This window comes from Hemiscyllium ocellatum, chromosome 23 (assembly GCF_020745735.1).
Source record: "Hemiscyllium ocellatum isolate sHemOce1 chromosome 23, sHemOce1.pat.X.cur, whole genome shotgun sequence".
In the NCBI taxonomy this organism is placed as follows: Eukaryota; Metazoa; Chordata; class Chondrichthyes; order Orectolobiformes; family Hemiscylliidae; genus Hemiscyllium; species Hemiscyllium ocellatum.
Genome location: NC_083423.1, coordinates 36,176,332 through 36,199,404, shown reverse-complemented (window position 1 = coordinate 36,199,404; position 23,073 = coordinate 36,176,332).

Here is a 23,073-nt window from a genome sequence, read left to right as displayed (position 1 = left end):
ATCAGGCAATTTATAGCAGGAACCCGTTCCTGTCTTCTATTCTGTGCTCAATCAACAAAATAAAATTGCAGAATAAATAATAGGAGGTAACGTAGAGGCTTAACTGTTTGACTCAGTGTTTGGTTGAACTCCCTGAATCATGGGCAACACTCTGGTTAAGTTCAATCAGAGACAGCCAAGGTGTGAAGGAACCATATATCATTGGATTTCAAAGATGGCAATATTTTCAGCTATTATTATTTAACAAGTTCTTTGTGTTTGTGCAGCCAGTTGTAACACCTCACACTATTATGTGATTGGCAACTGAAATAAGGGTTATGTGAGCAAAAACAAAACCTTTTTACATAGCAAATTGTTATGGAATGGAATGCACTGCCTGGAAATGTGATGGAGGCAGGTTCAACTGAGATCGCTGTATGTCCTTTTTTTTGGATAGTAATGGTGTGCAAGGATATGGGAAAATGCAGAAGATTAGCATTAGGTAAGAGAGCCAGTCCAGGTATGATGGGCCAAATGGCCTCCTTCTGCACTGTAATAATTCTGTTGTTCTGTGCTTAACTCCAATTCAGGAATGGTGAGTTGGGGGGTGGGGTAGAAATTATTATTGTGTTGCTGGTGGAAAAATATTTATTATTTTCTGTGGCATTGCATTGTCTATTATTTTTGTAGCCCTTTCCCTGATGAAATGATACAGCAGCATGCTTTTGCTAATATCATTAACAGGTATTTTGTTTTTTCAGTGCCTGCATGGTTACCATTGCTATCCATACTATCTTGTTCTGTTGACAACCTTTACAATTAAAAAGAGAGATACAGAGCTGAAATCATAACTGAAACATTCAGATAAGGATATTGGATGTAGTGGAGGTTGTCCATGATATGTATTGTGAATTGTCCATCAAAAGCAGCATATGATACTCAGTTTTCAGTGGAAGAGGGCTGTATGCATGCCATTCAGTTTCTTTTCCTTGTATCATTTGAATTCATCAATGTTTCACACATACTGGTATGAACTTTACTTAAAATATCAGAACCATCAGCAACATGAAGTTCCTGTCTGCATACATTATTTCATGTATCTCAGGGATAGAGGTGAGGACAGTGCTGCTTAAATGCACAGAAGCCCTGCAACTACATAAGGTAGGACAGTGGGACAAAGCAAACAGGCTGAATCTCCTGTGGTAGAATACAACGTGAGTGCAACATTTTTCAAAAGGACTTTACAGTCACATCGATGAAAGATCATAGATGAGAGTGCCTAATCCTGTCTCTGGATGAAAAGAGGTAGCATAAATCTGATCTAATTTAAAAGTCTTATCATTAGGCTGCAGCGCGTGTGAAAAGATAAAATTGATGATCAGTACTTTTGATACACCTCAGTGAAGATATATCCAGTTATAAAAGGGACTAAAATAAAGAACATTCCCCAGGAAGTGAGTTGGGGGGAGAACTATGTGCAGTAGTTTTAAAAAAGCAAAAATAATTGTTAAACGCTCCCTTAATAAAATGACACCACCTAATGGAAATGCACATTAAAGTAATATTTCATAAATTGTGTTAACTGTACTATAGAAGTGGATCAGCCCTCGAGGATAATCTTATGTCTTACCATATTATGTAAATAATAAAAATTATCTCTCCATCTCCTCAAGTATTTTAAAAATGAAAATATTTGTGTATTTGTATAAGTGAATTGTTTTTTGCATGAATATTAACTCTGTATAAATATTGGATTCTAGCAATTGATTTTGTCACATTTTGATTTACAGTAGATATTTGGTGACATTGGCACTGCCACTGTGTACAGCTTTTAGATCTTAACTGATAACTTGACTCTTATTTTCTTCACTTTGTTGACATTTTATAGTAGATGAGGTTTTATTGGAACAGCAGTCTTCTTTTTTTGAAGATATAGCTGTTGAACATTTCTGCTTTTGATCAGTGAGGAAACCTAACAAGAAGTGACAGTTCTTCAAGAATCACACAGCTCCTGTGGGAATATGAAAGACTGTCATGTAGACAATGACACACACAAGCAAACTCAGGCCCAAGATCATATTGATCTGAGAGGACTGGTTTTGATGGTTTGATCTTTCAGCTGAACTGAGTGCATTTGAACCTCTTTTTGCACTTCTGATGAATACTATTGTACACTGCCAAGAGGTCACAGCCAGATTGCCGACTGTAGAAATAGTTTTTGACAGTGCACAATGTTTAAGGAGGGAAGGGTCTCTATAAAGTACTCTTAACATATGCAAATACTGACCTTAAAAGTCAACACTGTTATTTCATGCAGTTATGAAGTTAGCAACAGTAAAATCTGCATTCAAAGGTATTTATTAAATGTTAGAGCTATCATTAAAAAGATGCCACCTGGTGGATTTACTTTAGCATTGCATCTATACATTTTTTAATGAAAAAAACTCATGGTATTGAATCAGCATTAGGCGAGCATAAACTGATGAAAGGCTTTTGCCCGAAATGTCGATTTCGCTGCACCTTGGATGCTGCCTGAATTGCTGTGCTCTTCCAGCACCACTAATCCAGAATAAGGTTTTAACTAGTTAAGCCAATAATTGTGGTGGATTTAAGTTTATCATTGATAAGTAAGATATATAATAGCACTAATGAGTTTTCATCAAGGTTAAGTGATAAAAACTGTTTTATTTAAAACTTAATAAATTTGCACGTTCAATTACGCAGGATGTACTTGGAGTCAAAAAATGAAAGATACTACCAACTACATTTGAACAATAAAATTCAGTGGTAGCTTTTGAAATTTGCAGATTAGGAACAAACGTCATTCTTGTGAATCTGCCAATGTATCTTTTGGTGCCCAGAACTGAATTCAATGTATTACAGACCAACACTCACTACATTTGAGGTTTTACGAATGATTACTATTGTTTAAGACAAAATTATAACAATTATTCATGTGACTGATTTGGAGTGAACTTATTTACGTAATGAGTCGAGCTTAATACTTGCATTCAACATCCAGAATACACCACAGTGACCAGCTTTGTGATCTACTGAGTAATGCCCTCCACACTTGGAGACTCCTATTTTGTGTTCCCTTCCTTCCCTCCGGAGAGGACATGAATGCAGCCTGCTAATGTCTCTGGCTTCGTGGTGGTGAAGACTGCAGTGGGAAACCATGTCGAGAAATTACCTGTTGAGGCCTTTCTCGATCTGCTTTGTCTATTTCTTTCCAGCGGTAACCATTGGCACCAGAACCTAGTATACAAATGTACCCTCTGCCAGAGGTACCAAGAAAGCTCAGGGTGAAGAAAGTACCCAAGTGGTGTGAAACCCTTACCCTCCTCCAGTGCATTCTCAGCCTTTGCCAGTCTCAACTTTGTCTTCAGGGAATCTGTTATTGGTCTACAACTGGCATCTGCTCCTGCCAATGTTGGGACACCCAAGCAAATCTTCAGGTTACTATGTACTTCATTTTTTCCACGTACATCAGTACTCAGGTTATGAACTGCCTGGACTGGGTACATATACTCTGTGCAGAAAACCATTCTAATCTTACATGTTTTCCAGATGTAAAGCTCTCCATGAGGTTAGCCAGTCACATATAGGAGGAGTTCAGCTTTTTGAAGCCCTCAAACATGGGTGTGTTTATCCGCCAATGATCTTGTCCAATCACAGTCTATGAACATGCACAGCCTCAAGGACCTTAGACAGATGGTCACATCTGCTCTTCGTCTAGATTAAAGTGGTACTGGAAAAACACAGCAAGCTAGGCAGCATCTGAGGAGCAGGAAAATTGATGTTTCGGGCAAAAGCCCTTCATCAGGAATGAGGCAAGGAGCCTCTGAGGTGGAGGATAAGTGGGGCTGGAGAGAAGGTAGCAAAGAGTACAATGGGTGGATGGAGCTGGGGATGAAGGTGATAGGTCAGAGAGGAGGGTAGAGTAGATAGGTGGGAAGGAAGATATGTAGGTAGGACAGGTCATGAGGATGGTGCTGAGCTGTCAGGTTGGAACTGGGGTAAGGTGGGAGGGAGGGGAAATGAGGAAACTGGTGAAGTCTGAAATGTCAATTTTCCTGCTCCTCAGATGCTGCCTGGCCTGCTGTGCTTTTCCAATTTTCTAGACTCTGATCTCCAGCATCTGCAGTCCTCACTTTGCCTGCATCTGCTCTTGGCTCTGTAAATATCAAAACCCAACTAGTGATCCTGAGGGACTTTCTCACTGCACAGCAGAGCGTTAATATGACAGTCAACCCCCCCCACCCCACCCCACCTCGAGAGGACTGTCCACAGATGTCTCTGCCTTGAGCGTCTCCCCTACTCGAGGACATTGTACTTCTCACCTCGTGCCATTGTTACTGTATGTATGCATGGGCCTGCTGAGGTGTTGGTGGGTGATGCAGTAGTCCATTATGACCCTGCACCATTGGACTGTACTCAACTACGGCGCTCTGGTGGGACCTTCTACAGCTGCACATGACAAAGTGCTGACAAATCCAGGATGGAGCCTTCCGAATGGCTGTGGGGGATCTGAGGCAGGAGAGTAGAGGCTTCAAGGAGTCCACAATGGTTTGTGATTAAATAAGGGTTCCACAATGCTGGACCACCAATTATAGAGGTATTCACCCATATCAGACAGCAAAACCAGGGACTGATATGAAGGTCAGCACTCACACTTCAAACTGGGGCCAAAATGTACAGCCACGTCAACATCTATTTTCATTTCAAGATGACTTTCTGCAAAGATGGTGGACTATCTTAGTACTGGTTTTTGAATTGGTCCACCTTCATTTCTAACGCCGTTTGCCGACCTGGATAGGGTGACCTGGCAACATCGCTCTTCATAGTGGCTGGATTCTCCCATCTCGGGTCCTGCCTCTGAGAGCAAAATCCTGCCCAAGGCATTCATATGTCAAATCTGACATTCCTTTTAAATCATTCTCATCTCACCTGCCTTCCTCTTTACTGATCCCACATTCCTCTTTCACTCTCTCAGTGTATTCATAAAAATGCAGCTTTACATTGCTATTTGGATACCAAGAGTGTACTACAGACTCAAGCATATGTTTTTTAGGAAAATAAACCTTTCAGAGCTACCTCCTGGGAGAGTTTATGACAAAAATGAATTTTCAGTTCCCAACACTAACTAGTGGCATTATGACTGTTGAGATTTTATATTGGGTTGTTCATCAAGGGGAGGAAAAATGCTATTTTGCAACTGTGCAATGCTAAATCAGGAGCATACTGTGGCCAATTAACAAGTTATAAATCACTGAAATGAAATACAAGTTTGGCTTGAATTTCACATCATGAGCGTCCATTATTTGGGAGCTGCAGATATCATTTATTATCCAAAATCTTGAGTTGAATTTTATTGGGTGCTATGTTAGAGAGGGAGCTACCATTCCAACTAGAAATAGCTTTCAATAGAATAGAGAGTAGACTGAGCATGAAATCACTCATTGAGACCAGCAGTGTCATTTTGGAACTCAGTATGATCTCTCTTGGTTTTTACACAACTGAGCAGTCAGCAGCACAGAGAATGGCTACACACACACTCACACACACACGCGTGTGCACACACACAAACCCTTCACTGTTTAAAAGGTTGTTACCAATTTATAGGTTAATTACAAGTAGTTTTTTTCTTTGATTTTTGCTTTGTTTCTTCAAGTATGTTGTAAAGGAAACTGAGGCATTAATCAAAGAGCATTACATCATTGTTGGGTCCATTGGTAAGGTCATTGTCAAGGCCAGAGGACATGAAGAGAAATCCCAAAGAAAACTGTATTCTCGCCTACATTTTCACAATTACATTGCGCAACTTTTAAAACATGGACAACTGGATCCAGAAAATGTCCAAGGATGATCACACAGTCATAATTCTAAGCCCTTGCATAGACAGTCCAGACCAATCTGACAGAAAAGGCTTAAAAGTGTTTGCATCCGGTCAGCTCTGGACAAAGGAAAACATCCCATGCCATTATGTTAAAATGGGCGCTTATGTTTTTACAGTCACCTCATCACTTCACACTGAAGCTCTGCTGGGAGCTACACTGTCATCTTAGTGACCTTCCAATGACAGCACTAAGATGACCCATCAGTAACTAAAATACCTGTTCTTGCCATATGACAATGGAATGCAGCATCTTACATAGCTTAATATAATTCAGGGATTTTAAGTCTGTTGCTGTTTTATCTGCAAAAGCAGAGAATGACTCTAGGCTGAGATGGAAACCTGCTTGGACTCTGCTTCTTTGCCTCCAAGTTACTGGCTGGACAGAAGCCTACACATTGCAACCAGCAGAAAAGCTATTGAACCCATGCAAAGGCCTTAATCGGGGCCATTTAACCAGGCCATTGGTATTGTGTCAAGTACTGATCAACAATTTGTGAGGAGATTGCCACCTAAGCAGAGACAGCCTGCCAGTGGCATCCAGGCGGAGAAGAATTCTTATGCAATGAAGCTGCAACTGTTTCTCCTCCAGTATTTAATGCGGAAGCTTTACATTCTGTCCCCTTCCTCCTGTTGCCTGCAGGGCTCCAGCCTGCCTCGTAAATTATCACAACTGTCCACTTGAAAGGTGGATTTTGAGAGTGAATTGCTATCCTGAATAATACAACAACCTCCAGCGGGCAGCATTTCGCTGGCTATCAGCCCTGCAGATTAAGAGACAAGGGCTGTCAATCTCCAGCAATTGCTGGTGACAAAGACTTTCTTCTTGTGTGTAAACACCAGCCTAATTGGCAAAATCATCCCCATGGTGCCTCACCAAAGTCTCACTCTGTATTGCTCTCATGCCTGCTTTGCTCTGAAGAAAAGTCACTGGACTTGACATTTTCACTCTATTTCATTTTGCACAGATGCTGCTAGACCTGCTGGATTTCTCCAGCACTTCCTGTTTTTATCTCAGATCTTCAGCTTCCACAGGAACTTGTTTTTATTTGAGTGAATCAGTTTGATTCATATTATAACTTTTGTATGGTTGTCAAGCAAACTGTTATAGTGTAAAAGCATCCTGATACAATGTCCAAGCTCCCACTTGTATGTGATATTGCTGGTCCTTTTAATTATAAATCGTATGCAAATTTTCATTATGAAAAACAGATTGAAAGTGACCATAGTAGAAATTTGCTGTACATTCTCAAAGGCAGGCAGATGGGAGTGATTACATTTATAACTGTTTTTGGACTCAGATAATACGTGGAGGACATATATTTTATGGAAATCTTATTACTTAGCCACCTGCAACAATACAACAACAACCTGGATTTGCGTAGCAAAAGCAATTTCCTGCAGCTGTTGAAAATTTCTTTATGAAACATTAACACATCCCACAGATGCCTCCAGAGTTGCTGCATGTTTTCTGCTGCACTTATTTTCTGTTTCCTGTTGCATTTTATTGTGCCCATAATGGAGGAAATCATCTCATAGAACATCACAGCAGCATAATGAGATGGAAAAAATATATGAAAACAAAGAATCACCTTTATGGCAGGATCCAAAAACTTGGTCAAAGAGTTGAATGTAAAGGAGGATCTTTAAGAAAGCAAGAGAAATGCAGACTTAGAATGGGGAGACTGTTACTTGTAAGCACATTTTGACTGTTTCTCCCCAAATGTTCCATTAAATCTCTTCATAATCCTGAACACCATTGCTAACTCTCCCTTAGCCTTCCATGCTTGAAGGAGGACAATGTTGATTTATTCTCAATATTGCTGGTGAGGCCGAACTAAAGAATTAGCATAACTTCCTAGTATTGATGCTGACATTTGTTTGTAAAGGCTAGAGTGACAAGTATTTTATTAATAGCCTTAACAATTTGTCCTGAATATTTAAAGATTGTATGAGTGAACCCTCAGGTTCCTGTTATTACACCTCTTTTCAAAACGTTATCAATTGATTTGTATTGCTGTCTTATTCTGTCGCGCAAAATTAATCATTTCATATCTCTCTGCACTGAATTTCACCTAGCTTTCAGTTTAAAGTAAATGAAGACTTTGGAGTATGTTTGGAGGGTTCTTTCTGTGCTTTTTTGACTTTTTCCAAGACTGTGAAGTTGCAAAGAATATTTGGTTTAATGATTATTAATATTATCTTTGTAGATTGCTGAAGCAGCATGAATAATGAACTCACCTGACGTTTATGTTTGAACTTCCTCCAACAAAGACCATGTTATTTTAAAATATAAACAATCATCAACATCTTTAGCCTTTTGCTTTCTTTGCTCATTGCCCCTTGCTTAGCAGTTTTAAAGCTGGCAGTGCACAATGCTCCGAACTTTGCTTCTTCAGAGATTTCAAGATGATTATGAATTAATTCAACTAGAGTACAATGTCCTTGAATGTGTTTCAAACTTATTAATATTTCTCAATAGCATTAAATGCAAACTATCTAATTAAATCTTAAACTTAAAACACAAGCTCAGTTTGATTACTAAATATAAATCAGTTCCTGTGTTGGGTAAGAAGATATTCTCCTAATTGCCACAGTCGACTCAATTAAATTCTATGACCTCTATAGCGTGCATTAATTATGCTACTGTTACATTGTTACATCCCCCCAAATAATATTGATGAAGATATTAATCTTGAAGAAAGAATAATCCTTGTCTGAATATTCCTAATTAAATGATATTTCCTGCTCAATTTTATTTATCACCTTTTCCTCCTTCTTGAGAGCTTTATCCTCTGGTGTACTTTTATATTTAATTATATTTCCTCCACTCTTGCTGCTGCTTAAGGTAGTGGATTATGTACTTAAGTTGTCGTTAAGTTTCCTCTTCAGGCTTGTATTCTCATTCTCTTTCAATCAGGTAATGATGAGAATCTGGTAGGGAGCAGCTTCTTTGCTCAAGGAAGGCACTGGTTCAAGGAAAGGTCTTTCCTGGAGGGTTTGAGAAAGTCAAAGAGTTGTACATCACAAGTTGAATGGACTACAAATGGTGCTAACTGAACCATTTGTCCTAAACTGGGCAAAACTCTATCCCAACCACAGGGCAATGTTAACTCCATGAAGTTTCTTTCTCAGGAGGTATGGGACAGCAATGGATCATTGCGATTTTGGAGAAGGAATATAATTTGGAGAATTTACTCCACTGCCATGGCAGTAACTCACTTATAATTTAGCAGCAGCAGTGAGTTTCTTTTCTAGTAGGGTTATCAAAGGAGCTGGAACCTGCTGAGAATGCCATAGTGTTTTTTCTACTGCTTTTACTTTATAGAAGAAACATTCTGAATTGCATTAAGTATCCTCCATTCCAGGAAAAGTGGACAGAATCCTCCCCGAAAAATGGTAGCATTAAATAATTGTTTGGGGTAGTATTTCTCACAAACAGGGTTAGTTTTAAACTTACTCAACTCATCTTACTGGTACAATACTATCCAATAAAAACAATGTCCTTTGGCAAAGAACTTTAAAAATCGCCCAATGATCCAAGGTACTTCAGAGGAGTTTAATTATCAGACAAATATGGGCATTGAGTCAGACAAAAAAAAATGAGAAGAAATAACCAAATGTCTTAAGAAAATGTCTTGAAGAGAAGGATGTAGCAGGGTGATAATGTTTTAATAGCATACTTATGAGCTTAGGAACTAGACAACTGAAAGTGCAATCATCAGAGAAGAAGCAAAGGAAGCTGCTGGTATATAAGAGGCCAGAGTTGGAGGAACACTGAGTTTTTGAGCATAATTGGGCCAAGAGGAAACACAATAGAGAAGTGAGGTTAATAGACTGTGATGTGAGTTGAGCAAAAGTTTGGACAGGTCTAAAATTTTGAACAATGGAAGGTGAGGTGACAAGCCAGGAGAGTCGGATAGAAACAAACTTAGGCTTTCTGCTGACTTCTTTTTTTTTGTCCACATTTCAATACTTTCAATTCCATTTAATCTCATTCAGTAACTGGGTAATGTTTTTTGTGTTTCCATTGTCATTGCAGTGTATATAGATATCATTTTGTGTTCTGCTGGCTGTTTTTATGGAAAAAATGTTTCAGTTAGTGTTTAAGAAACATATGGATTGAGGCATGGACAATAGATAGATAGCTGACAATATGTTGGTGGTTGGAGGCAATCCTGTGATAGAAAAACTTATTGGAAGTACATCTCAGTCAAATAGAACATCAAGAGTGCAAGCATTACAGGTTAGCTTGAGATAGGCAAAATTCCAAACCCTGCTGATTTGCTTCACTAAAAGATAGTAACAACTGCATAATGCCAACAATGTCATACTTCAACACTGACAATCCCTTATCCTTGCTTCTCTTATATTGTGAAGAATATGGAAGTACAACTTGACTACTTCAAAGTGTCTCTGTCGGATATGCAACATTTCCTTTCTAAAATCACCTTATATTTTTAAATACTTTTAACATTTTCTTATTTTGATTATTTCTATTTTTACCTCCAGTTACTCTGTCCTTAGTTTTTATTCTTGCTGAAACCTCTTTCTGATTTTTTTCTTTTCCAATTTATCTTTAATATATTTGACTCCATTCTCGGATCCAAAGAAGAAACAAATAGCCTGCTCCTTCCATCAGCTCCCATGAATTATCTGACCTTTTGTGACGGAAACATTAATTCTGCTAGTTGTATATGAGACAAAAGAACTGCAGATGCTGGAATCCAAAGTAGACAATTAGGAGATTGGAAGAGCACAGCAAGCCAGGCAGCATCGGAAGATTGAGAAATCGACGTTTTGGGTGTAACCCTTCTTCAGGATTGGAGGTGGGTGTAAAGGAAGCTGCAGATAAAGGGGGTGGCAGGGGCAGGGTGATGAAATTTGGATAGGTGAAGACAGGCAGAGGGTACGACCTGATTTGTCAATGGGAGGAAAGAATCTGGTTGGTGGCAGGGAGCAGTGGAAGGGAGAAGGAGGGGCTGGGAAGAGACTTGGGGGAAAGAAAGGGAGGTTATTTGAAATTGGTGAACTCAATGTTGAGTTCTTCAGGCTGTAGGCTGCCCAGGCGCAAGATGAGGTTTTGTCCCTCCAGTTTGCGGTTTGATTCGTTATGGCAATGGAAGAGGCCAAGGATGGTTATGTCAGAAAGGAAGTGGTTGGGGGATTTTAAATGGGTGGTGACTGGGAGGTCTGATCAGCCCCTGCGAACCCGGCTGCTATGCTTGATTAACCATTCCCTAAGTTTACATTCGGTCTCCCCGATGTAGAGAAGACCACATTGGGAGTACCTGATGCAGTAAAGTAGGTTGAAAGAGAGGCAGGTGAACCGCTGTCTCACCTGGAAGGACTGTTTTGGGCCCTGGATGGAGGGAAGGGGGGGGTGTTGGTGTATTAGCAGGTGTTGCATCCTTTCCCATTGCAGTGGAAGGTACCTGGGAGATTGGGGGGAGTTGTTGGTGCAAACCAAGGATTGTTGAAGGAAACTATCCTTGCGTAAAGCAGAGGGGCTGGGGAGGGGAAGATGTTCTTGGTGGTGAGGTCCAGTTGGAGTTGGCGGAAGTGTTTAAGGATGATGTGTTGGATACGGAGTCTGGTGGGTGGTAGCTGACGACAAGGGGGACTCTATTTTTATTGCGTTTGGTGAGGGGGGGGTTAGAGCATTCAAACAGGTAATAGAGGTAGTGCAGTGGAGGGCTATCTGGATGACAGAGGGAGGAAAGCATGTTGTTCAAAATAGGTGCACACCTGGGATGCTTGAGAGCAGAATGTCTCCTCCTCTAAGCAGGTGCGGTGAAGGTGGAGGAATTGGGAGAACGGGATGGAGTTCTTGCAGGATACTGGATGACAGGAAGTGCAGTCCAGGTAGTTATGGGATTCTGTGAATTTGTCTTAAACATCTGTCTAGAGACTGTCGCTGGAAGTCAGAGGTCAAGAAAGGGGAGAGAGGTGTCCAAGGTGGATCAAGTGAATTTGAAGGCAGGGTGGAAGTTGTGAGTGAATTGATGAACTGCTCCAGTTCAGAGCGCTGCACTGATGCAGTCACTGATGTACCTACATAGGCACTGTGCCCCAACTCTTCCACTGTTACATCGATGACATGATTTAAAAGACTGTTCTTGGAGAAGCTCAACTGTGTTCAATGTCCAGTTAGTTTTCCAATTACTCATTTAGTGCAAAGTCAATGTGGCTCACAATAATTTATAGTTAATCCTAGGCTTAGCCTATTAGCTCGCAATAGATAATCATATAGCTAAAATGCAATGTACTATATAATAAACCTTTAAACTTTATCAAGATTGAGCCTATTCTCTGCCAAAGACTTTGAGTGTATTCATATGTGGGGTTAAACAACGTGGACAATAGTAAGAAATGTAACAGAATCATTTGAAAAGTCTAGTGAGATCTACTTCATCGTTGGAAACAAGTTGATGCATCTTTGATCCATAACCTGAGCACTGAGGTGAGATTCTCTCTGAGCAGCAATGAGGATTATTCTTTGTTAATGGCCTTATTAACTGCATATCTCCTCATATTAATGTGCAGATTCCTACCTTATCATCTGGCTCAAGCAGATTAGACATGGAGAATTCTAGACCTGGAAATCAGATGCGGATACCTGGCAACATCAGCTGCTGATGGTTGCAACATATCTCCACATTGGGTGCCACACAACAGAATCTCAGTCCATGCTCCATTGCCACCAGAAACATGCGGCCATGTCCACGGACATTGACCTCTGACCATGTGATAACCTCTAAAAGCTCTGTGGCCCATCCTTATTCCACTTTCAAGGACCCTGCTGTACTTTGATGCTGCATGAGCAATTGTCATTGTAATGCAGCACTTTGCATTCAGGAACACACACCTAGTTCATGGACTGGGCCAGACTTCATCTTCAGGCTGTTGCTCACTCACTTTGAGTCCGCATGGATGCTCAGAGAATCACTCCTTGCCTTGCCCTGCCCTGTCCTGCCCTGCCCTATGCTATCCTGCCCTGCCCTGCCACACAGCCACTAATACTTTTTTTTAATTTCAAAAATATACTTTATTCATAATATATTTTTATGGACTGTACAGTCAGTCATGCCATACATATGTAAACATTCCATTTCTTTCCATACATAGATCAGAATTCATTGTTTGCGTATACGGGTCAGTATGTTTACCATCCATATATTTAGCTGAGGCGTCAGCAGAGACCAAATGACTGAGTGGGCCCCCTGTTCTTCTTAGGCAGGCAGATGTTACATGGTGGTCTTTCCCCACCGCGCCTTGGCGGCTGCTGCCACAAGCTTCAGCGCATCCCTCAACACACAATCCTGGACGTTGGAATGTGCCAGTCTGCAACACTCAGTCGGGGTCAACTCCTTCAGCTGGAAGATCAACAGGTTTCCGGCCACCCAAAGAGCGTCCTTCACCGAGTTGATGATCCTCCAGGCACAGTTGATGTTCGTCTCAGTGTGCGCCCCGGGGAACAGACTGTAGAGCACAGAGTCTCGCTTCACGGCGCTGCTCGGGACAAACCTCGGCAAACACCACTGCATTCCTCTCCAGACTTCCTCTGCGTAGGCACATTCCAGAAGGAGGTGTGTGACAGTCTCGGTCCCCCCGCAGCTGCTTCAAGGGCAGCATGTGGTGCGGGAGAAAGTCCAGGCGTGCATGACAGATCTCACCAGCAGAGCCCTTCTCACCACCAGCCAAGCCATGTCTTGGTGCTTGTTGGAAAGTTCTGGCAATGAGGCATTCTGCCAAATGACTTTGACAGTCTGCTCAGGGAACCACTCTATAAGATCCACCCTCTCCTTTTCCCAAAGGCTCTCAAGGACATTACGTGCTGACCACACACAGCCACTAATACAGTCTGACAATAATACTGTATTAGGATGCTCCTTGTGACAAACACAAATTCAGGAATCTTGTCTTGGTTCTTAGCAATCTTCTGTCAAGTCAAGGGATATAGCCTTTGGTCGGGGGTCAAAGGCAGTCTCTGATACCAGTCCATGAGCTTGAAGATGGTCGGTCAAACATACAGAGTGGTCAGAGTCAGAATTCTCTGCCCATAAGGGATGAGGAGCTGAATGTCCACCACCCAGATTTACACATCTTGCATTTACATATTAATGAACTGAAACCTGGGAGTGTGTGTGTCCATAAGGGTGTGTGTGGGTGTCTGTGTGTGCATCTGTGTGTACCTGTGTCCATGTGTATGTGAGAGTGCGTGTGTGTAGGAATATCTTTGTGTGTGTGTGTGTGTGTATTGTATGTAGTGCAATGGTGATCACCTGTAATGTGACATGAACCTAAGGTCCCGGTTGAGGCCCTCCCTATGGGACCTTGGGTTCATGTCACATTACAGGTGATCACCATTGCACTACACACAGATATTCCTACAATTTCAGTTACATCACACTGAAAATTTTTGCTATAAATTCTGTGTTACGATCGAGCCCTTCACAATTATCTCCGAAAGCTAGTGTGATTAGATTACTTACAGTGTGGAAACAGGCCCTTCGGCCCAACAAGTCCACACCGACCCGCCGAAGCGCAACCCACCCATACCCCTACATTTACCCCTTACCTAACACTACGGGCAATTTAGCATGGCCAATTCACCTGACCCGCACATCTTTTGGGTTGTAGGAGGAAACCGGAGCACCCGGAGGAAACCCACGCAGACACAGGGAGAATGTGCAAACTCCACACAGACAGTCGCCTGAGGCGGGAATTGAACCCAGGTCTCTGTTGCTGTGAAGCAGCAGTGCTAACCACTGTGCCACCGTGCCGCACCGTGCTTCCACTTAAACCTGTTGGACTATAACCTGGTGTTGTGTGATTTTTAGCCAAGCTCTAGATAGTTTGACTTGTGGATTACACCTTTGAAATGTTAAATTTATGTGAGCTTGTAGGCCTATGATAGACATTAGGAATGATCCTTGCTTTCGCCTGTTTGGCAAAGAATGTCGAATCATGTTGATCTTCAGAAAAAAAAGCTGCCACTTGAAGCTCGAAAATAATTAGACAAAGTATACATTTTAATTACTGTAGCTCTCATCCCAGTGTCTGTTCAAAAATTATTGCAAAGCATTAAGGACATTTCAATGGTTGGATTTCGTAGTCAACAGCATAGCAACAGCATTTATACCTGACCTTGAAGAAAATTGCCCACAAAGATCTAACAATGTTTATAAAGGAATGGGCTTCACCTTTTTTCCACTACAATTCAAATCTGGTGACAGTCAAGAGGCTCTCCTAGTGTGGAGCCAGCAGTTATGCCAGCAAGCAGGGTTTGCATCAATCACATTGAATAATCCCCTCAGACAGAAAGCCAGGAAAGTAAGAGCACTTTATCCTACACCTTCAATTAAAATATTCAGATAACAAAGTAAATTGTTTTGGTTGGACATAGAGATAAGCCAAAATATTAATATAAACAGGCTTATGAAACAATGAATTAATACATGTGGGTTTTTAAACTCCAAAAAGTTAACTATCACAACTAGAAGGTTGGTTTTTCAGGGCCAGTGTAACAATTTAACAGTTCTACAATACTGGTATCCCATTAAAAACATGATTATATATTTTATAACAAAGTGTAAATTCTTAAGTATGTCCGCCAAGCAGGAATGACTTTGGGATTGGGGTGCCCTCATCAGCACATCCCCTTGGGGGGATGGGGATAATCACATAGTGAATGGCAGAACGTTCATCGTTATTAAGATCCCAAAGTTCAGCCTTAAATTCTTAAATGGTGAGTTAGTCCTACATTACACATCCAGTGCTGCATGTTTTCTATGTTGTGATAATAAATCCTCTTTTGAATAAAATGTGATATCAATTTTGGTCTGTGGTATTTCAATGAATGTCACAAGGAAACTAATAGACAGCCATTATGGTGTCAGAAGCACAGTTTGTTCATTATTTCTTCAGCTTCTACTCCCATGGCTTCTGATATTCATGATTACTGTTCTGCCTGTAGTTTTTGCCATGCTTCAGGTACATTATCACACTCACAGCAACCATATGGCTACAAGTGTAAATTCTGAAAAGATATTAATTTGTTGCTGAAAAGGAATTTCTACGAATGAAAGTTACTTAAAAATGTTGACCAAGAGCCTCAGATCTGATTGTCACTTAAATCCATTCTCAAGCAGGAGACCTTTGATTGAGCTTTTAATCAAGCCTTTCTGCTCAAAGCTAAATTAAACTTATGCTTTTGCCTTTGATTATGTTGATATTTGGTGCCACCATATTTGATGCCTCAAAATGATCATCAGCAGTTCTCCCTGCTTCTGTGTAAATATTCATCTGGTTGCTATCGGTGCCAAGCCTTTCTGTTCTGATGGATATCGAACAACTCGCACCTTGCTGTCTGTTCAAATGTCACATCTCAAGTTGTCTGTTTAGTTAGCTAATCCATGAGCTTTGCTCTCCGTGTATCGCCTGCTCCAACCCAAGCTCCATACCATATATCTCTTTTATGACCATTACCCCATATCTTGCAGAAATCTGCACATGAGCCATCAAAAAGAAGTTATTAATCAATGTTCTAGATACAAGTCCTTTGTCAGAAAGAAGGCAGCGCACACAATGGCAAACACAGAAAAGAACTCTTGTAGGTGCTTGAGTTTGTGATGATCCTAACTTGACTAATTTATAGAATTTTGTCACGACACGTGGTAAACCCTCCTGCTTAATTTAAACCAGCAACACGGAAAAAAATTATCCTGTGCCACAATCTGTGAAAATTCGAAAGGCCAAGAACAATTTAAAAATCAAAAACTTTATTTCTTAAAGTATAACTGAGAAAAATTAACTAACAACTATTTACAACTCCTTTCTCTAACCTCCCTTTTACTTTCCCCTCTACAATACTGGCCTGATAAAAATCCCAGTTAAGGTTTACAAAACGAAACTCCTTGTCTCAAAACCAAGCAGCTTTCGGTTCTTCTCTGTATTCTTGTCTTCTTTTCTTTTTTTGGGGGATTCTGCTTTACAGGTTTCTGGTCGATTCAGGCATCTTTAAGAGAGCTTCATTTTGGGCAGTTCTTCTCCCAACTGTTCAATTTTCCCCGGTCTTACACCCCCCAAGCATTGGATTGTGCCTTTGCCTTTTAAGATTGTCAATATACTAAATTCAAACTTGATTGGAATTTGGTATTTTTCGGGTATAACTTAAACTGATTGGCCTATTTCAAATCTGTTTTGTTATTTCCAGGCAACCCAGCTAATCGACCAAGTGTTATGTCGTTACCTTATTGAGAATACTTGGTGCTGTCATGTAGTTCTGCTAGCTTCTAACTCTCTGAAAGGTACAGTATACCTACATCTTCAAAACAATGTGATCAAGAACAGTTTTATAAAATAAGATTGATCTTGGATATTTTGCTGCGTATTTCTAGTCATCTTTGATTTATTGTCCCTTTAATTCTTCAGACTCTTCTTTCAGAACCAATGCAGCCTGGCTGACATGGGAAGATTAGAGTTCATTCTCGCATCATATCTGGTGTAGGCTGCTACTTTGACGAGGTTTTTTTTTAATTGTTGCTTATTGTTTTTAAAAATGCATATTTCTTCCACCTGATATGTTAACCCAACTTTTGAAGCTTCTCAACCTCTTGAAGCATAAACAAGGACACAGACCCCCAAATGATCTAATTTATGCCAAAAAATCTATGTAATGTAATTTATCTCTGTCAGGGACTGTGTAAGGTCAATTGTGCAGTTACACAGGTCCTGAAAACAAGCATCACACACCTTACTGTCCTCTTCTGACAAACGTATTCATTTCTGATCCTGATAATACAATTGCTAGCTTCATGAACCTTGTTTTTGAACATCTTAGTCTAACTCTAAATTAATAACCTTGACAAAGGTGGGATCCCTGGACTGCTCATTTTGACAAATTTACCAGCCTGAAGAACATTGTCTGTTTTTTTGGACTAATTTGGCATCTCTGGTCCTGACTGTAACCTGCACCATTGTCTTGTTGTGCTTCCAAATTTATATCTTCTGTAGACCAACCTGTAGAAAGTGATGGTTGACTCTCAGATTGGATGGTCAAGACACAATTGGTTTAATGCAACAGGCAGCCCTTATAGCAATCTGCTCTTCTTTCAGTTGGTCAGCAGCAATGTTCTACATTGTTCTTGCTCTATCCTGATTTCCTGATCATTTGAGCTACCCTGCCCAGTTGTGTGCTTCTCTTGCCACAGGACAAATGCGATTTTCACAATTTACCATGAACTTGTAGAGTCATAGAGTCATAGAGATGTACAACATGGAAACATACTCTTCGGTTTAACTTGGCCATGCCGACCAGATATGCCAACCCAATCTAGCACCCGGTCCTTATCCCTCCAAACCCTTCCCATTCATATACCCATCCAAATGCCTTTTAAATGTTGCGATTGTACTAGCCTCCGCCACTTCCTCTGGCAGCTCATTCCATACATTTACCACCCTCTACGTGAAAATGTTGCCGCTTAGGTCTCTTTTATATCTTGCCCCTCTCACCCTAAACCTATGCCTTCTAATTCTGGACTCCCCCACCCCTGGGAAAAGACTTTGTCTATTTATCCTATCCAGCCTCTCATGATTTTACAAACGTCTATAAGGTCACCCCTCAGCCTCCATCCTCCAGGGAAAATAGCTCCAACCTGTTCATCCTCTACCTATAGTTCAAATCCTCCAACCCTGGCAACATCCTTGTAAATCTTTTCTGAACCCTTTCAAGTTTCACAACATCTTTCCACTAGGAAGGAGACCAGAATTACATGCAGATCATTAATGAAATGGGCTACAGATTCTCCTGGATAGTGAATTCTTCTGTTGAATTGGGCTCTTTCAATAATTTTATTTGTTCCCAGGTTAAAGTAATAGTTAAAAGCTTTTCAAACTTCATCAGAAGTTTCTAAGTTCTTCCTTTACATTCTGATGAGCCATGAAATTATCAATTATAAGTCCAATTGAATACAATAATTTGTTTATTTGTTAACCATGTGATTTACTGTCTAGCTTGAAACTAATTGTGAATCTTAAGGTAGCCTGAGGTAGGGCAGGCAGTGACAGCAGGAGCAGACAACCCAAAACAGTCAGTGTGTGAGCCCAGCATGGCCAGGCTCTTATGGACAGTGGTGTTGAGCTGTTAACTGCTTTTGTTTGTTTTTCTACTTTTTAGTAAGAAGGACTGTAATGTTTAAGTTTGTAGCTTTGTTTTCTTTATTTGCCTTGTGCCAAGGTTCTGTACCTAGGTTCCTTTGCACCTAAGGTGGTATTGTAAGTGGTGACTTGCAAATGTTTCACTGTACTCAGGTGAGTGCATGTTACACTAAACCTAATTCAATTCAATTCACAACTGTATTCTCAGCATTGAAACCTTAGGCTCTTCAGCAACAATGCCCACTCCTATTAGAATGTAGACAATGCCATTAAATTGAATGCCAATCTGCAATACTAATCACCTTGGTCTGTGCTGCAGTGATACCAGCCGCTACCAGCTTACGTTTGGGGTATTTCACAGGTGCCACGCTTTTTTCTTTGACTGGGGCTGAGGGTCTACTTTGTTTACATTGGTAGAGGAAAATCATTTGTGGGTCTTAATAAAAAGATCTTGTCTTGAACAAGATGTTGATTATTGCATGATAATAATTAGGAACAAGGAACATTATAGACATTGTTATGAAAATGATTGGGTGATCTGTGGACATCGTTCTTCTCTCTGCATATCTTAAGATGTTCTATGTTTTCTCTATCAAAGTTCTTATGATACCATCACATTGGGAATGGAGCTGAATGCAGTCTTCAACATTACCCTTTTGTGTAACAATGGGATTTCCCTCATTGGTGAGAATTCTGTCAACTTGAGTGATGAACCTCAAGTCAAGAGATTGGATAGCGTCAGAGGTTTGGGCTGATGTCCCAGTTGAGCAGCTTGGCTTCAAGAATTCAGTTTCTGACAACCTCTTGCAACTTTAACCAACAATAGTTCCTGAATTTAATAGGTCCATGATTAGGATGTCTCAATTATTGAAATGGAAGTTACACCATTCAGTATTTAATTTTAAAAGCAGTAAGGCTCATCCGTGAGAAGAGAATTATGGAGGGATTCAAAGTTAAAGAGAATTATTTACGACTTAAGCATTGCTCTCTAGTGGCAGATTTGTAAAATAATATTTTCTTTGCACAGAGGAAAGAACTGTGTGTCTTGTGTTAGAAAAATCAAACATTTGATTTGGAACTGTACATATTTTTGCTACTTAAAGATTTTGCATTTTCTCTAGTTGTTCAACACAGAAATATCAATTCCTACTTTGCACACAGGTATTTTGATGTCAGTTTCCAGTTGAATGAAAACATGATTTTTTGAATACATTATGCATGATTGATGTAACTAGAAATAGTGCACAGAGAATGGTGTGTTTTTCATATGTTTTACTGTGTGTTGCAGTCTAGAATTCTGCTGTACTACTTGTAATCACCTAAAGTAAGTCTTCATTTTAAGCTGCCCAATTCGACTATGGGCCAGATTTTCCAAGGCTTAGCAATGACACAGATTGCCACTTTACTCCTTCTTTGTTATACAAAAAGTAGCTCCACATTTCTGACAGGAGATGCTGTTTAGGGGTCCTTCAGAAATGCACAGTTGTAATTTCATTCTGACTAGTCTCTCATACTGCAAGGTAGTTGGGAGAACGCAAACCATGCCCACAAAAGTCCATTGCCATATTCTGTGATTTAAAATGTCCAGCATCATAGAAAGTCACTTTGACAGCTCCTGTGAAAAGGTAAGTACATCAGGTAAGTGCGAGGTTAGGGTGTCGGGTAGGTAAGGTGCCAGGTGGGTAAGGTGCTAAGTGACTATAAATTGGGTGCCAAGAATAGGATGCAAGGAAAGTAGGGTGCCAGATGGGTGGGGAGTTGGGTACTAGAAAATATGGTACCAGATGGACAGGCTGCCAGTTAGGTATGGTGTCAGGCATGTTAAGAGTAGAGTGCCAAGTAGTTAAGGTGCCAGGTGCGTAGGGTCCCAGGACAAAGGGGCCTGGTAAGTGTTGAAGTGTTTAGGGTAGGTCAAGGTGGGTGGGAGGTATCAGGTCCGGAGGTAGCAGGGTGTGCATGTCTGGGATGTGGGAAGGGAGTGTCAAGTCCCAGGGATTGCGAAGTGCAGATCCAGTAATGGACAAGATCCAATGATGGGGTAGAGGATCTGGCAGTGGGGAAAGGTGTATGTCAGTGTGGTATATCAAGATCGGGGTGGAGAAGGGGTGTATTTGGTTTCGATGGTAGAGCGAATGTTACATCAAGGCCTGAAAGGTATAAAGGGTCTGGGAAAAATGTAGATGAGGTTATGTGTTATAAGTTGGGTTTTGGGAGTCATTTCAATAGTTACTTGGGAGTTAGACTAGGGTTTCGCTGGTCTAACCTTGCCTGAGAAACTATTTAGTGAACTGCAGCAGAATCCTCCAAAATCTTTAATTTAAATAGATATGTTCAGAGCATTCAGGCATTAGGGAGTTGTCCAGTGGAATCTTTAATTTCCTGGGCAATTTTCTCAGCATCTGCTACAGGGATTTTACTGGCTCCCGGGCTGCATTTCCCACGTATGCTTCAGAAAGCAAACGTCTGGCCAGCAAAAGAATCCAAGCCATTGTTTTGTTTTAACACTGGCAAGTCAACGTGGCCTGAAATTTCATTGAGCATCATGACATGTGTTTTAATGTCAGTTTGTGGGCAACTCGAATGGAGTTTCCCCCCTTCCTCAGCCTGTGAGCTGTAGCTCTTCCTTCTCCCTGACCTCAAGTCACATCCTCTTGCTAATTCTTGACCTTCTCAGTTTTGGCTTTTCCCTTTTTGCACCTTCCCAACTGACCCTCTGACTGTTTCCTCTGTTGAACTTTCATTCCTATTCTAGATCCAGATTCCATCTTAAGTTGCAGCTCCAATGTCATGGAAGTCCCTACGGCTCAGAAAGGCAGGGGTGTTTTACAGCCCACGCTTCATTTAAATAACTTTTAAAGCTGCTCCTATTTCACAGCTCTGCTCACAAACCATTGTTTGCAAGGGAAGCAGTGGGAAGGAGGATTTAAACAAGCATGGATTGTAACACAGCTTCTGAACAATGAGGTTTCACATGTGCATGATGTTGGAACTCCAGCTTTAAATCGAACCTAGATCTTGAATGGGAACAGAAACCCAGGTGAAAGCAACAGCAAAAAGGGTGTGTTATGGAGGAGAGAAGGCGAGAACTTGGAGGTCAGGGAGGGGGAGATCCACAACCTGGAGGGCATTGAGTGAGGAGGACCACAATATGTATAGAATCCTTGAGTTATGTATAAAATCCCTGCAGTGTGGAACAGGCCCTGTGGTCCAACATGTAACAAGAGTAACCCACCCAGACTCATTCCCCCCTACTCTATATTTAGCCCTGATTAATACATCTAAGCTACACATCTTTGAGCATCAAAGGCAATTTAGCTTGACCAATCCAATTAACCTGCACATCTTTGGACTGTGGGAAGACCACCAAATGGAAATCCACATAGACCTGGGGAGAATGTGCAAACTCCACACTGGCAGTCACCCGAGGCTGGAATAAAACCTGAGTCTGTGAGGCAGCAGTGCTGATCACTGAGCCACTGTGCCACCCCGCCCAATGGAAGGCATTGAGTGAAGAGGGCCACAATATGGAGGGCAATGAATGAGGAGAGGCCACAGCCTGGAAGGTTTCTGGGTGTGGGGAGGGTCTGCAGGGAGCAGGTGGATCAGGGAGCAGGAGGTTTGGGAAGTAGGACTATTGGTGAAAAGCCGGAATTTAGCAATGCAACTGTTTTCAGCTCAGAAAGTAAAATATTCAAATATTTGTAATTTTGTCTTTTTCTGATCAGGAAGATCTTACAAAATTTAACTCTGGTTTTAACACTTGTTCCTATGGGAACCAATTATTTCACTTCAGGTTGTGATTTTTAGGAACACGACAATGCCAAATGAGGACTTACTGTGTTTGTTTTCTAGGCCATGACGCCAGGTACTTTGTGTATGAGAAATGAACAGAGCTATGTATAACTCAAACAAGCAACTTCTTTTAGCTCTTACCAAACAATTAGCTTAGGTTTATGTTTCTGTGTTTCTTCCATTAGTTATACAGTCATAGATCACAGAAATATACAGCACAGAAATAGACCCTTCGGTCCAACTTG